At 42.4% G+C, this 15190-nt stretch overlaps 1 protein-coding gene across 2 annotated transcripts in view; it reads right to left on the reverse strand.

Annotated features, from left to right (window-relative positions):
* LOC106575222 (SH3 domain-binding protein 4-A) overlaps positions 1–953 on the reverse strand; it is a 29667-nt gene extending 28714 nt beyond the window's left edge. For both annotated transcript variants that reach the window (XM_014151593.2, XM_014151592.2), the window contains exon 1: positions 819–953. The gene's annotated coding sequence lies outside the window, so the exon portion shown is untranslated. The remainder of the gene's footprint in view (positions 1–818) is intronic.
* Between the last annotated feature and the right edge of the window lie 14237 nt (positions 954–15190).

Raw genomic sequence — 15190 nt, forward strand, 5'->3', positions numbered from 1 at the left:
ACAACATGGAAAATCGCATCATTCATTACATTCTATTTCTCCTTGAATTGAATGTGTGATATTTAGGAGCATATCCCTTCATTATTACAACAAACATGATATATGTTCTGCTAATAAAGAATGGAGGAAGAGGAGAATATGTAACAAGAGAAAGATGAATATGATGATGATTTCTATAGTTCTATATTTTTATATAATGTTATAGTAGTAATATTATGAAGGTGATTTTCTTATTTAACTAGGCAAGTCAGTTTATAACATATTCTTATTTACAGTGACGGCCTACACTGGCCAAACCTTAACCTAGAGTAACGCTGAGCCAATTGTGCAACACCCTATGGGAGTTAGCCAGTTGTTATACAGCCTGGAATCGAACCAGGGTCTGTAGCGACGCCTCTAGAACTGAGATGCAGTTCCTTAGACCGCTGCGCCACTCGGCATGATGCTGCTGATGAAAATGCATTATTTGGAACCCCATATTGTTTCATAGCAACAGCTCTTGTGGTGGTAGGCTACACATGGTCAACGGTGTGGTATGAAGTGTCAGTTACCGCTATTTGCCACATTCAACAAAGAGAGTTTCATAAAAGACTATTCAGTGGTATGGTAAAGAGTTTTAAATGAATTGCGAATTAATACAACCATGTATACAATATGTAACGGATACGACAAGTAAGGCATGACTTCAGAAAGTATTGGAAACCCAATACGATGACTTCTGTGCTTCATCATTTAATCGGTTATCATAAATAGGCCTACTGTATCTTGACATCGCTCTCGTTTAACGAAATGTAAAATAGTTTAGAAGCTTGACATACCTTACTAGGGTTTGTGAACACCTAATCAAAACGTTGAATAACCTAATCAAAATGTTGACCGGATTCCAAAACGTATCGGAAACTTCGGGAAAGGGCTTCGGACGTTGCTCTTTTACAGCTCCCTTAGAAGAGTGCTCGTTCTGTAAAAAAGCGCTCTGCTCTAAGAGCTCGGTGACGCCACCAAGGGGGGAGGAGGCTGGAAACGGAGGCTAAACGAATGAATCAACATTTAATTGTGTAGCCTCTGAGTCTGTAATGATGATGACTAGAGCTATAAATAAGTTACAGTGTCATGCTCAATGTCATCATTGATCCTAATATCGTTGATGCTGGGTAATTATTTTTGTGTATCAACTTTATAATAACTCATTGTTCCTGTGAGGCTACAAGAGAGAAGAGCGAGAGAGAAAGAGAGATAGAAAGACTAATATGATTTTCTCTTTGGAATCTTGTGTGGTTTTGGTGGTTGATAATCCCTATTGATTTCAATTCATTATAGGGATTCTCCGGTAGTTTTGTGTACCTTTTAGTGTAAGAGGTGAAAGTAGCGCTCACAAGTAAAAAGTTGTCCCCTTAAAATTGCCTGCTACATCACATACAGTGCCTTCAGAAAGTACTCACACCCCTTGGCTTATTCAACATGTTGTTGTGTTGCAGCCTGCATTTAAAATGGATTAAATCACAATACCAAATAATGTCAAAAAGAAAACTTGTTTTTATTTATGTAAGTATTCCCACCCATGATTCAATACATGTAAGACCCACCTTTGGCAGCGATTACAGCTGTGAGTCTTTCTGGGTAAGTCTATAAGAGCTTTGAATACCTGGATTTTACAATATTTTCACATGATTATTTCAGAAATTCTTCAAGCTCTGTCAAGTTGATTGTTGATCACTGCTAGACAGCCATTTTCAAATCTTGGCATAGATATTCAAGCCAATTTAAGTCAAAACTGTAACTAGGCCACTCAGGAACATTCAATGCTGTCTTGGTAAGCAACTCCAGTGTATATTTGGCCTTGTGTTTTAGGTTATTGTCCTGCTGAAAGGTGAATTTGTCTGCCAGTGTAACGGTCGTCGTACGTAGTGGACCAAGGCGCAGCGGGTTGAGTGCTCATAGTGACTTTATTTAACACTGAACAAACAAAACAAGAAAACGATCGAACGAACAGGATTGCAGGCTAAACACACAGCTATGCAACAACAACTTCCCACACAGGGACAGGTGAAAACAGGCTACCTAAGTATGACTGTCAATCAGCAACAACGATGTACAGCTGTTCCTGATTGAGAGCCATACCAGGCCAACAAAGAAATACACAACATAGACAGAGCATAGAAATACGAAATATAGAACATAACCCAAAAACCCCGGAATACTCTAACCAAACACCCCTCTACATAAACACATATACTAACAGACCCCAAACCACATAAAACAAATACCCCCCTGCCACGTCCTGACCAAACTACAATAACAAATAACCCCTTTACTGGTCAGAACGTGACACCCAGTGTCTGTTGGAAAGCAGACTAAATAAGGTTTTCCTCTAGTATTTTGCCTGTGCTTAAGCTCTATTCCATTTCTTTTTATCCCTAGTCCTTGCCGATGACAAGCATAAACATAACATGATGCAGTCACCACCATGCTTGAAAATATAAAGAGTGGTACTCAGTGATGTGTTGTGTTGGATTTGCCCCAAACTTAACGCTTTGTATTCAGGACAAAAAGTGCATTTCTTTGACACATATTTTGCAGTATTACTTATATCCCTTGTTGAAAACAGGATGCACGTTTTGGAATATTTTTTATTCTGTACAAGCTTCCTTCTTTTCACTCTGTAATTATGATTAGTATAGTGGAGTAACTACAATGTTGTTGATCCATCCTCAGTTTTCTCCTATCACAGCCATTAAACTGTGTAACAGGTTTAAAGTCACCATTGGCCTCGTGGTGAAATCCCTGAGTAGTTTCCTTCCTCTCCGGCAACTGAGTTACTAAGGACGCCTGTATCTTTGTAGTGACCGGGTGTATTTATACACCATCCAATGTGTAATAAATAACTTCAGCTTGCTCAAAGGGATATTCAATGTCTTTTTTCTTCTTTTTTTCACCCGTCTACCAATAGGTGCCCTTCTTTTTGAGGCATTGGAAAACCATTCTGGTGTTTGTGGTTGAATCTGTGTTTCAAATTCAGTGCTCGACTGAGGGACCTTACATATAATTGTATGAGTGTGGTACAGAGATGAGGTAGTGATTCAAAAATCACATTAAACACTATTATTATTGCAAACAGTGAGTCCATGCAACTTATTATGTGACTTGTTATGCACATTTTTACTCCTGAACTTATTTAGGCTTGCGATAACTAAGTGGTTGAATACTTATTGACTCAAGACATTTCAGCTTTTCATTTTCAATACATTCATTTAAAAAAAAAAATTGACATTAGGGAGTATTCTGGGTAGGCCAGTGACACAAAATCTCAGTTTAATCCATTTTAAATTCAGGCTGTAACACAACAAAATGTAGAAAAAGCCAAGGGGTGTGAAAACTATTTGAAGGCACTGTATGTGCAGATATGTTCACCATGTTATTGCTTTCTCTTTCGCTCTGCTGTGGGTGCATCATGTGCATCTTGCTAACTGTCATTCATATGGCGAGGGGCTGAAGCTCATTGGTTAAACTCAAATTGCTACAGGCTGGCCCACTTGGGGTTAAAATGTCATGAAAATGGTGCTGCACAGCTTCCAGAAAATCATTGCTTTCAAACTAGGAATTTTGTGGCTAATTGAGGTAAAACAGTACTTCTGTTCATAGATTAGGGATGTATGAACCACACATTGAAACATCCAGCCCAAAGCGGGAGGTTTAAAAAATACTTACTGTACTACTCACCAAAGTCCTAGAGCATGTCTTTTAGTACAGCCTACCGTAACTGTCTGAGGTTTAGGCCTTCCTCCATGCCCAAGTCACCTAACTTCAGCTCCCTGGGATGTGGAATGTGAGCAGCGCTGACTCAGACTCTACTTGGTTGTACATTCACTACCATATCTGGCACTTTTTCAGGGGGTGTCAAGTTTTTGGTTCTTGTCTTCTGGGAAGAGTTGTAGACAACGTTGGGTAGGTTACTCACTGGGAAACAAATACACAATAGCAGACAACAGAACTTAGATATCAGGATACATTAAGTCAATCAACTTTAGAAAAAGCAGAGGAGAGCAAGACCATGTATTTATTATTTGGATCCCCTTAGCTGTTACAGTCGCAACAGCTACAAACGATGGCTTTCCTTCCTCGCAGGCTGGAGTTGAAAAATTGCTGATCAAGAAAGAAAGCATCTGTCAAGTCAGTTGACTGTGGGGAGCATAACTTAGATATGGAAGGTACAGTATCGTGTACTTTTCTCAGAGCCAGAGGATGAAAAATAAAATAAAAAATTTGACGTAACTGCTCTCTCCTATCTACTGTATGATGAATCTCCGTGCAGAACCCCATAGCAACAGTAGACTCCAAACCGTATTGTCTCCAGGTGATAGATCCAATGTAATACTCCGATATTGAGGCTGTACTTCACTTTTTGCTGTCACCTTGACTCTGAGAGCCAAGCACTATGACATATGACTGGTTAAAAGGTCTAAAGCTTCAACAAGAGCAAGGGACTGTGTTTTAGTTGAAAACAGCATAACATTTTTGTAAAAGCAGAATATTTCAGTCATCCCATTGGAAGAGATGACTGTTCTGGAGAGTGCCAAGAACTTGAGAGGAACCAACATCTTCCTCAACAAGGACTTCTCTGAAGCTGTGTGCCAAAGGCAGAAATAACAGCTATGAAAGATGCCAGAGAACATAGGGACATTGATTACATCCGGTACGACAAGCTCATTGTCCACCCTCCCTCCCAAAAGCCTGGGAGGAGTGAGAGAGCCAAGCTTCCAGGTCAGTAGCTTCAACCCAACATCACACACACACCAACTGACAAGTATCTGATTGACTAACTCTATTAGCCAAACAATGTCTTTATTTTAATTTTATTGATTTGTTGTCCAATAATCTACCCAGGAAAGGGCTAAGAATAACCCATATTAATAGATGTAGCCTTAGTAATAAAGTTCATGAAATCAATAACTTGCTAACATGGGATATGGAGGGACATGGGATATTGCTGTATATGTTCAGAGGCATATTCCTGTAAAGCTTAGAGAGGATAACATGTCAAATGTTTTTGAAGGGTTGTGGTTTCAAGTTCACCTGCCTCAGGCCACCAAGTGCTAACAGTCAGTATTTGGAAAGTACTGTATGTGTGCAATGCTTGATAATGTGTGATGATGTTAACAGAGAGGTATATTTTCTGGGTGACCTAAACATTGACTGGTTAGCAACTAGCTGTCCTCTCAAGAGGAAGCTTCTAACTGTGACTAATGACTCTAATATGACCCAGGTTATCACTCAACCAACTAGAGTGCATACCATGATAATATTTATCATATCTTCACTAATGCTGAAGAGCTTTACTCCAAAGCAATATCAGGTCCCACTGGCTGTAGTGACCATAACATTGTGGCAATAACAGGAAAGTCATAGAGCCAAGGTTGGGCATAAAGTAATTTTCTAAGAGATCATACAAAAGGTTTTCTCAGGACTCTTTGGTTGAAGATGAAAAAATGCATGATGGTCTGTGTATGAGAAAGTGAATCTAGATGCAACACTGGAAGTATTTATACAATTATTCATGCCAATTGTTGACAAGCATACACCTGTTAAGAAACTAACCATGAGAACTGTTACAGCCCCCTGGATTGATGATGTATTGAAAAATGGTATGGTTCAAAGAAATTATGCAAAAGGTGTGGCAAACAAGTCAGGCTGCTCAGCTGATTGGTTGACATCGTCACACCCTGATCCGTTTCACCTGTCTTGTGCTTGTCTCCACCCTCCTCCAGGTGTTGCCCATTTCCCCATTATCCCCTGTGCATTTATACCTGTGTTTTCTGTTTGTCTGTTGACAGTTCGTCTTGTCTCGTCAATCCTACCAGCGGTTTTCCCGTACTCCTGTTTTTCTCTCCAGTCCCTGTTTTCTAGTTTTCCTGGTTTTCACCATTCTGCCTGCCCTGACTGCCGTTCTGTACCTTGTGACACTGCCCTGGATTACTGACCTCTGCCTGTCCTGACGCTGAGCCTGCCTGCCGCTGAGCCTGCTCTGGATTACTGACCTCTGCCTGCCCTTGACCCGTCGTTTGCCTGCCCCCTGTTTTTGTAATAAACTTTTGTTACTTCGAACTGTCTGCATCTGGGTCTTATCCTGAAGTCTGATAGTACAAACTGGCCATGACTGATCCAGCAGACTCGGACCAGCTCCGCAAAGCCATCTCCTCCCAAGGAGCCACCATTGAGAGACACAAGGAGTTACCTTGGCGTAACGCCATGACTGTGCCTTGAATACATTGTTGGAGCAATTCCGCAGATTATCTTTGAGGCCGCTGGTCACGACAGTAGCCTCCCTGCCCCCCAGTAACACCATTGTCAGCAGTGCGTCTCTCCAGGCAACCCCGGCTTCCCGAGAACCCCGCTTACCTCCTCCGGAACGCTTCGCTGGAGGGTCAGGAACCTGTCGGGCGTTTCTCTCCCAGTGTTCCCTCGTCCTTGAGCTGCAGCCCTCGTCCTTCCCCTCGGACCACTCGAAGATAGCGTATCTCATAACGCTAATGTCCGGGAGGGCTCTCGCCTGGGCTACTGCGGTGTGGGAACAACAATCTGCCATGTGCTTCAGCCTGAAAGAGTTTATGATTTTCCATTGTCCGGGACTGAGGCTGCCCGGAAGCTACTCCAGCTTCGCCAAGACTTCCGCAGTGTGGCGGACTATGAAGTTGATTTCCGCACGTTGGCTGCCGAGAGTGCCTGGAACCCGGAATCCCTGTTTGACACATTCCTTCGTGGATTATTGGAGGAGGTTAAGGACAAGCTTACAGCCCGGGAGCTGCCTACAAATCTCGATTTGCTTATCGCCTTGACCATCCGGATCGATGGGCGGCTACGGGAACATAGGATGGAGAGGAGGTCTGATTCCGGTCCCAATCGCTCGCCCAAGGATCCCACCTTGCCTCCAAGGAACTCCGGAAGTTCCTTGGAGGATCCAAGTTTAGCCGAGTTCCCCCGAGAGTCTCCGAGGTCTGCTGACTCGCCTTTTTCGGAGCCGATGCAACTCGGCAGTGCTAGGCTGTCTCCAGCTGAACGCTTACGCAGACTTAACACCCAGAGTTGTCTGTATTGCAGAACTGCCGGTCATTATGTGTCTACCTGTCCTTTAAATAGACCTGGCTCATCAGTAGGTATGAATACTCTGGTGGGCCATATGGAGAGTTTTTCTCCTCCCCTTACACGCACCCCTCTCCATGCCATCCTGTGGTTTGGCGACCAGTCTAAATCTCTTCGGGTTCTCATTGACTCTGGGGCCGACAAGAGTTTCATGGACGCCACCCTGGTGTCTGAGCTGGGCATCCCCACTCAGCCACTCTCCAGTTCCCTGGACGTTAGAGCACTGGATGGGCACTCTATAGGCAGGGTTACCCACAATACTACTTCTATTCACCTGCGTGTGTCTGGTAACCACAGTGGGTCTATACAGTTTATGCTCATCAAGTCGCCTCAGATTCCCGTGGTATTGGGGTTTTCTTGGCTCCAGCACCACAATCCCCTTATCAACTGGACTGCTGGTACTATTGTGGGCTGGAACCTGTTCTGCCAGGCCCATTCCCTGAAGTCGGCACAGCCTGCCCCGGGATGTCTTCCTGTGGGCTCGGAAGAAGCCTCTGACCTCTCCGCTGCCCGCTCCCAGGTCCTGGAATGTGTTCATTCCTCCAGGCTTGCCTGGCACCCTGGCTCCCGTCCGACACTGGCCTTTATGCATCAAAGCTTTTGGTTGCCCATCATGGTTCCCGGACGTCTCAGCGTTCGTCGCCACCTGCACTGTCTGTGCTCAGAAGAAGACTCCTCGGCAAGCTCCTTCAACCTCTTCCTGTCCCTCACCATCCCTGGTCACATATATCTCTGGACTTTGTCACTGGTCTCCCTCCGTCTGATGGAAACACCTCATGGTGGTGGACAGGTTTTCCAAAGCCACCCATTTCATTCCCATCCCCAAGCTACCTTCAGCCAAGGAGACGGCCCAGCTCATAGTGCAGCACGTCCTCCGGATCCATGGACTTCCGGTGGACATGGTTTCCGACCGTGGTCCTCAGTCCCGGTTCTGGAAGGCGTTCTGCACACTCATTGGGTCGTCGACCAGCTTGTCCTCCGGGTTTCATCCCTAATCCAACTGCCAGTCGGAGTGTGCCAATCAGGACCTGGAGACGACTCTTCGGTGCCTCGTCTCAGGCCAACCCCACCACCTGGAGCCAGCAACTCGCGTGGGTGGAGTACTCACAGGAACACCCTTCCCTGCTCGGCCACTGGGCTCTCGCCCTTCGAGTGTCCATTGGTTATCAGCCCCCACTCTTCCCGGAGCAAGAGGAAGAGGTCAACATACCCTCTGCCCAGATGTTCGTCCGCCGCTGTCGGCATACCTGGAAGAGAGCCACCGGACCCTGGCTCCCCGCTATCATCTTGGGCAGAGGGTATGGCTGTCTACTCGGGATCTGCCCCTCCGGGTATAGTCCCACAAACTCTCCCCCGTTTTATCGGCCCTTTCCCCATTTCCAAGATCCTTAGTCCTTCTGCTGTTCGTCTTCAGTTGCACCGTACCCATACATCCCACGTTTCATGTATGAAGGATTAAACCTCTGTCTCACAGCCCTCTGTCTCCTCTTTCCAAGCCAAGGTAAATTACATGCCAAGGTAAATTACATGAAACACAATAGAAAAATACTTTGGAGTGCCGTAAATTATATCATGGGCAGAAAACCCAATCCATCTCCATCGTTCATTGTGTCATTTATAACAAAACCGATAATGCCAATCATTTCAATGACTATTTCACTTGTAAAGGGGAATAACTCAGAAGTGAAATGACAACATTGAATAGTGAACCATCCTATTTTTGTATAAAATATCTAATAATGAAAGAGAAGGATTGCTGTTTTGATTTTTGTCAAGTTGGTGTGGGAGACACCCATTGCTGGCTAACAGCCTCCCAATCAGTTTGCTGCCTGTTCTTAATAAACTGATGATGAGAATGGTGTTTGACCAAATACAATGCTTTTTTTCAGAGAACAAGATAAATACTGACTTTCAGCATGCATATATTTAAGGCGCACTCAACTTGTACTGCACTGACTCAGATGACTGATGATTTGTTAATCAATCAATCAAATTCATTTATAAAGCCCTTCTTTTTATTTTTTTAATTTAATTTAATTTTACCTTTATTTATACAGGTTCTTCCTCATTGAGAACATCTCTTTTCCAAGAGAGACCTGGTACAATAGCAGCAGAGCGAACAATGTTTCAGACAAAACAACTTACATACACTAACACAACATTAAACAAAACTATAAACACACATACAGTACAACAAAAACATTTTACATTAAAAACACAAGTCTTGACTAAAAACAGCTGGTCTAAATATGATATATACATTGATCAAGTGTTTAAACTCCACCAACGAAACTACTTCTTACATCAACTGATGTCACAAAGTGCTGTATAGAAACCCAGCCTAAAACCCCAAACAGTAAGCAACGCAGGTGTAGAAGCACGGTGGCTGGGAAAAACTCCCTAGAAAGGCCGGAACCTAGGAAGAAACCTATGAGGCTGGCCAGTCCTCTTCTGTTGTGCCGGGTGGAGATTATAACGGAACATGGCCAAGATGTTCAAATTTTCATAGATGACCAGCAGGGTCAGATAATAATCATCACAGTGGTCGTAGAGGGTGCAACAGGTCAGCACCTCAGGAATAAATGTCAGTTGGCTTTTCATAGCATATTGGATAAATCAAACATCACACCATAGAGTGGGGTCATCAAATAAACACGGAGCTGTGAGCAAATCGTTACTAAATGAGCGGTTTGACAGAGTGCTGAGTGAATATCATAGCATGAATCCAAAATGGCATCCTATTCCCTATGTAGTACACTACTTTTGACCAAGGCTTATAGAGCGCTGGTCGAAATAAGTTTACCATATAGGTTAAAGGGTGCCATTTGGGACTCAGGCATCATGTCAATCAACCTGTATGCCTTTTCCTCATTAGCTAGGGCAGGCAGGCAGCTAGGCCTTCAAACGGATTAGTCATAGAGTCAATCATATGATATTTATGAGCATTTATCACCATATCAATTAGGGTTCACTACATGGTATTCATCACACGTAGGACAACAACAACAAAACATAGCTTGTTTGCTCAAGTGGACAAGATAAGGCATGTGCATCGGCTCATTTAATTGGCCCAGTGGACTTGCCCCCTGGCATGGACACGCAAGCACGCACGCACGCACACACACGCTCGCACACACACACACACACACACACACACACACACACACACACACACACACACACACACACACACACACACACACACACACACACACACACACACACACAAGCACAGGTTAAAAGATGAAATGCAATAAGATAGGGCTACCACTTTGGGTTTTAACCCACACCAATCAATTCAGATGGAGTGCAAACTTTCAATGAGTGAGCTGCAGTAAGTGTCTGCCTAGAGCCACAATTATGTATCTCGTTCCAAATGTTACCGCTTTAACTGTAGAGAGGACTGCTATGATTTGATGAGCTGTGCTGACTCATTAGACAGTGCATAAAATCCATATTTTATTGCTGGGAGAAAAGTCTGGTCTTCTTTTAAATCTACCAAAAGAATAAAGTTCCTCATGCATAGTAATATTGCAGTGTTCAGATCAGAGAAAATGTTCAGTGGCAGGACTGAGCGGAAGATAATCTGATCTGTTGAAGGGAAGTTAATTCAGTGGGTACATTTCCTAGTCTGTATCTGAGCAATGCCCCACTAATCTAATCTCTAATCCACAGATAACCATCTGCCTTTGTTGCATTATTATTTTAAAGAAAGTGCTAGAAAGGGCTACAAGCCAACCCTGCTAACAACACACAACGTTGTCACGACGTTGCAAATAGGTGGTGTGAAGGTCATGACCATTACAGTTTGACAACGTTGGAGCAACCTAACTTTGTTATTAGGTACTTTACCTGGAAATCATAAGGCCCAGATTCAGTTATACTCTGGTTACACAGAGGTCACAGGGTTCGGCACCCTCTATCTCCATGGCAACCCACCTGGCCAATTGAATCATTCTGGGACTATGCCCTCTTCCCCCAGATATCCTGCAGGTACCTTCGAGACGATAAATGTATAAGTTATGATATTTATAGTGTCACTGGAGACATACAATCTGGTAAATAACAGAATAAAGATAAAGAGGAAGGTATATCTAGCTAAATAGATTTTCATTCAGCACGTCATAACGTGAAAATAAAACTGTGTGTTGGATAATACGTTCATGTGTTCAGATCTTCATGATCTAAATCGGTGTTACCGAATGATAGTAAAGTTTGTCCCCATACATCTGCACTTAACACATAACTTAGCCTTAATTCCAAAGGGCAGGTTGATTGATGTCCTCTAATTCCCACTGATGGAATAAACACCCAGCCTAGTCACTGTGTTGGAGCTGCATCCTCTCCAATGGCACTGACTCTAGTGGCAGCGGTGAGTAATGTGTTATCTTAGTGAGAGGTCAGCTGGACAGATACTCCTTTGTGTGTGTGTTTGTGTGTGTGTGTCTGTATGCATGTGCGAGTGTGTATGTGTGTGTGCGTGCGTGTGTGTGCGTGCGTGTGTGTGTGTGTGTGTGCGTGCGTGCGTGCGTGCGTGCGTGTGTGTGTGTGTGTGTGTGTGTATGCGCACAGTACACCTACCCATCCCCTAGGATATTTAAATCTTATGTGTCTGGGGCTTTGGCTCTGGCCGGTGCCCTTTAAGAATGATCATTCCTAATTAATGAAGTTGGCAGGATACAGAGGTGTAGGTTTTATAATCAAGGCAAACGTTTTCAATTTGCTCTCCGGTCTGAATTAATCTAGGTGGACAGAATTTATCCCATAGCTAGACTCTGCAGTGAATCAATAAATCAATAAAATGTATTTATGAAGCCCTTTTTGCATTAGGAGTTGTTACAAAGGGCTTATATAGAAACCCAGCCTAAAACCCCCAAAGAGCAAGTAATCTTTTTACATTTTTAAAATTTTTATAATATTTTTTAACTAGGCAAGTCAGTTAAGAACACATTCTTATTTTCAATGACGGCCTAGGAACGGTGGGTTAACTGCCTTGTTCAGGGGCAGAACGACAGATTTTTACCTTGTCAGCTTGGGGATTCAATCTTGCAACCTTACGGTTAACTAGTCCTACGCTCTAACCACCTGCTTTACATTGCACTCCACGAGGAGCCTGCCTGTTAAGCGAATGCAGTAAGAAGCCAAGGTAAGTTGCTAGCTAACATTAAACTTATCTCAAAAAACAATCAATCAATCAATCAATCATAATCACTAGTTAACTACACATGGTTGATGATATTACTAGTTTATCTAGCCTGTCCTGCGTTGCATATAATCGATGCGGTGCGCATTCGCGAAAAAGGACTGTCGTTGCTCCAACGTGTACCTAACCATAAACATCAATGACTTTCTTAAAATCAATACACAAGTATATATTTTTAAACCTGCATATTTAGTTAATATTGCCTGCTAACATGAATTTCTTTTAACTAGGGAAAATGTGTCACCTCTGCAACAGAGTAAGGGTATATGCAGCAGTTTGGGCCACCTGGCTCGTTGTGAACTGTGTGAATACTATTTCTTCCTAACAAAGACAGCCAACTTCGCCAAACGGGGGATGATTTAACAAAAGCGCATTTGCGAAAAAAGCACAATCATTGCACGACTGTACCTAACCATAAACATCAATGCCTTTCTTAAAATCAATACACAAAAGTATATATTTTTAAACCTGCATATTTAGCTAAAAGAAATCCAGGTTAGCAGGCAATATTAACCAGGTGAAATTGTGTCAGTTCTCTTGCGTTCATTGCACGCAGAGTCAGGGTATATGCAACAGTTTGGGCCGCCTGGCTCGTTGCGAACTAATTTGCCAGAATTCTATGTAATTATGACATAACATTGAAGGTTGTGCAATGTAACAGGAATATTTAGACTTAGGGATGCCACCCATTAGATAAAATATGGAACGGTTCCGTATTTCACTGAAAAAATAAACGTTTTGTTTTCGAGATGATAGTTTCCGGATTCGACCATATTAATGACCTGAGGCTCGTATTTCTGTGTGTTTATTATATTATAATTAAGTCTATGATTTGATATTTCATAGAGCAGTCTGACTGAGCGGTGGTAGGCACCAGCACGCTCGTAAGCATTCATTCAAACAGCACTTTCGTGCGTTTTGCCAGAAGCCCTTCGCAATTCTTCAAGCATTGCGCTGTTTATGACTTCAAGCCTATCAACTCCCAAGATTAGGCTGGTGTAACCAATGTGAAATGGCTAGCTAGTTAGCCGGGTGCGTGCTAATAGCGTTTCAAACGTCACTCGCTCTGAGACTTGGAGTAGTTGTTCCCCTTGCTCTGCATGGGTAATGCTGCTTCGAGGGTGGCTGTTGTCGATGTGTTCCTGGTTTAAGCCCAAGTAGGAGCGAGGAGAGGGACGGAAGCTATACTGTTATACTGGCAATACTAAAGTGCATATAAGAACATCCAATAGTCAAAGGTATATGAAATACAAATCGTATAGAGAGAAATAGTCCTATAATTCCTATAATAACTACAACCTAAAACTTCTTATCTGGGAATATTGAAGACTCATGTTAAAAAGAACCACCAGCTTTCATATGTTCTCATGTTCTGAGCAAGGAACTTAAACGTTAGCTTTTTTACATGGCACATATTGCACTTTTACTTTCTTCTCCAACACTTTGTTTTTGCATTATTTAAACCAAATTGAACATGTTTCATTATTTATTTGAGGCTAAATTGATAGTATTTATATATTATATTAAGTTAAAATAAGTGTTCATTCAGTATTGCTGTAATTGTCATTATTAAAAATAAAGAAAAAAATATGCCGATTAATCGGTATAGGCTTTTTTGGGCCCCCAAAATTCGGTATCAGTATCGGCGTTGAAAAATCATAATCGGTCGACCTCTAATCCAGATGTAGAAGCATGGTGACTAGGAAAAACTCCCTAGAAAGGCACAAACCTAGGTAGAAACCTAGAGCGGAACCAGGCTCTGAGGGGTGGCAAGTCTCTTTTGGTTGTGCCAGGTGGAGATTATAAGAGTACAGGGCCATTTATGACAGCTCGTTCTTCAAGATGTCTTAGCATTCATAGACAAACAGCAGGGTTAAAAAATAATCACAGTGGTTATAGAGGGTGCAACAGGTCAACCCCTTTAGGAGTAAATGTCAGTTGGCTTTTCATAGCCAAGCATTTAGAGGTTGAGACAGCAGGTGCGAGAGAGAGAGAGAGAGAGAGAGAGAGAGAGAGAGAGAGAGAGAGAGAGAGAGAGAGAGAGAGAGAGAGAGAGAGAGAGAGAGAGAGAGAGAGAGAGAGAGGAATTTATTTATTCTCAGCTCAGAGTCACGTCGTCAAATCTTTCACCTACCCGCCCAACAGTCCTGTCAGGTCATTGGATAGAGTGCATATGATATGATCAGATGATTGTTCGGGATTGGGGGAATTTTTCTCTGAGCTCAGCTGAAATCCTCTAGAAAAACTCAAACTCAACCTCTTACCAATAACATTTTCCAGAGCGTAGTTTGGTTTATGTTAATTAATGAGTTGGGGAGAGAAGAGGTATGGGAGGGGTGAAGCAGAACGTTTTCGGACACATAAATGAACAGACATTTGAACAAATCACGTGAAAATGATCACTTGTAAAAAATATATATATATATATAAAAAAACAATTCACATGAGTCAGACGTGTTTTTCAGACACGTGTGAAGTCTCACATGGATATGTCACATGACTCAGACATGTGGTTTTCTAACATTTCACTGCTTTTGTAACCGGTGGGATTAGAACTATTGACTGTTCGATTCAAAAAGGTCTGTCAAACATTTAACATTTTATTGAGTTAATTGGAGAATTTGCTGTGATTGATCACGATTAATCGCAAATTCAGAATTTGTCAAATTGAGCTGTAATTGAAAAAAAAAAAGATAAACAAAGGATAGAAAAAAAATGTATGTATTGATTTTGTCCAAAGTAATGGTTAGCAAGATAAGGTAAATTGATAAAGCACACTTTTTTAACCTCAATGTCAATTTGTATTTTGGATGATTTCAGACCATGCAATTAATCACGCAAAAAAGAAATGTG

The sequence above is a fragment of the Salmo salar genome, chromosome ssa17 (genome assembly GCF_905237065.1).
Source record: "Salmo salar chromosome ssa17, Ssal_v3.1, whole genome shotgun sequence".
NCBI lineage: Eukaryota > Metazoa > Chordata > Actinopteri > Salmoniformes > Salmonidae > Salmo > Salmo salar.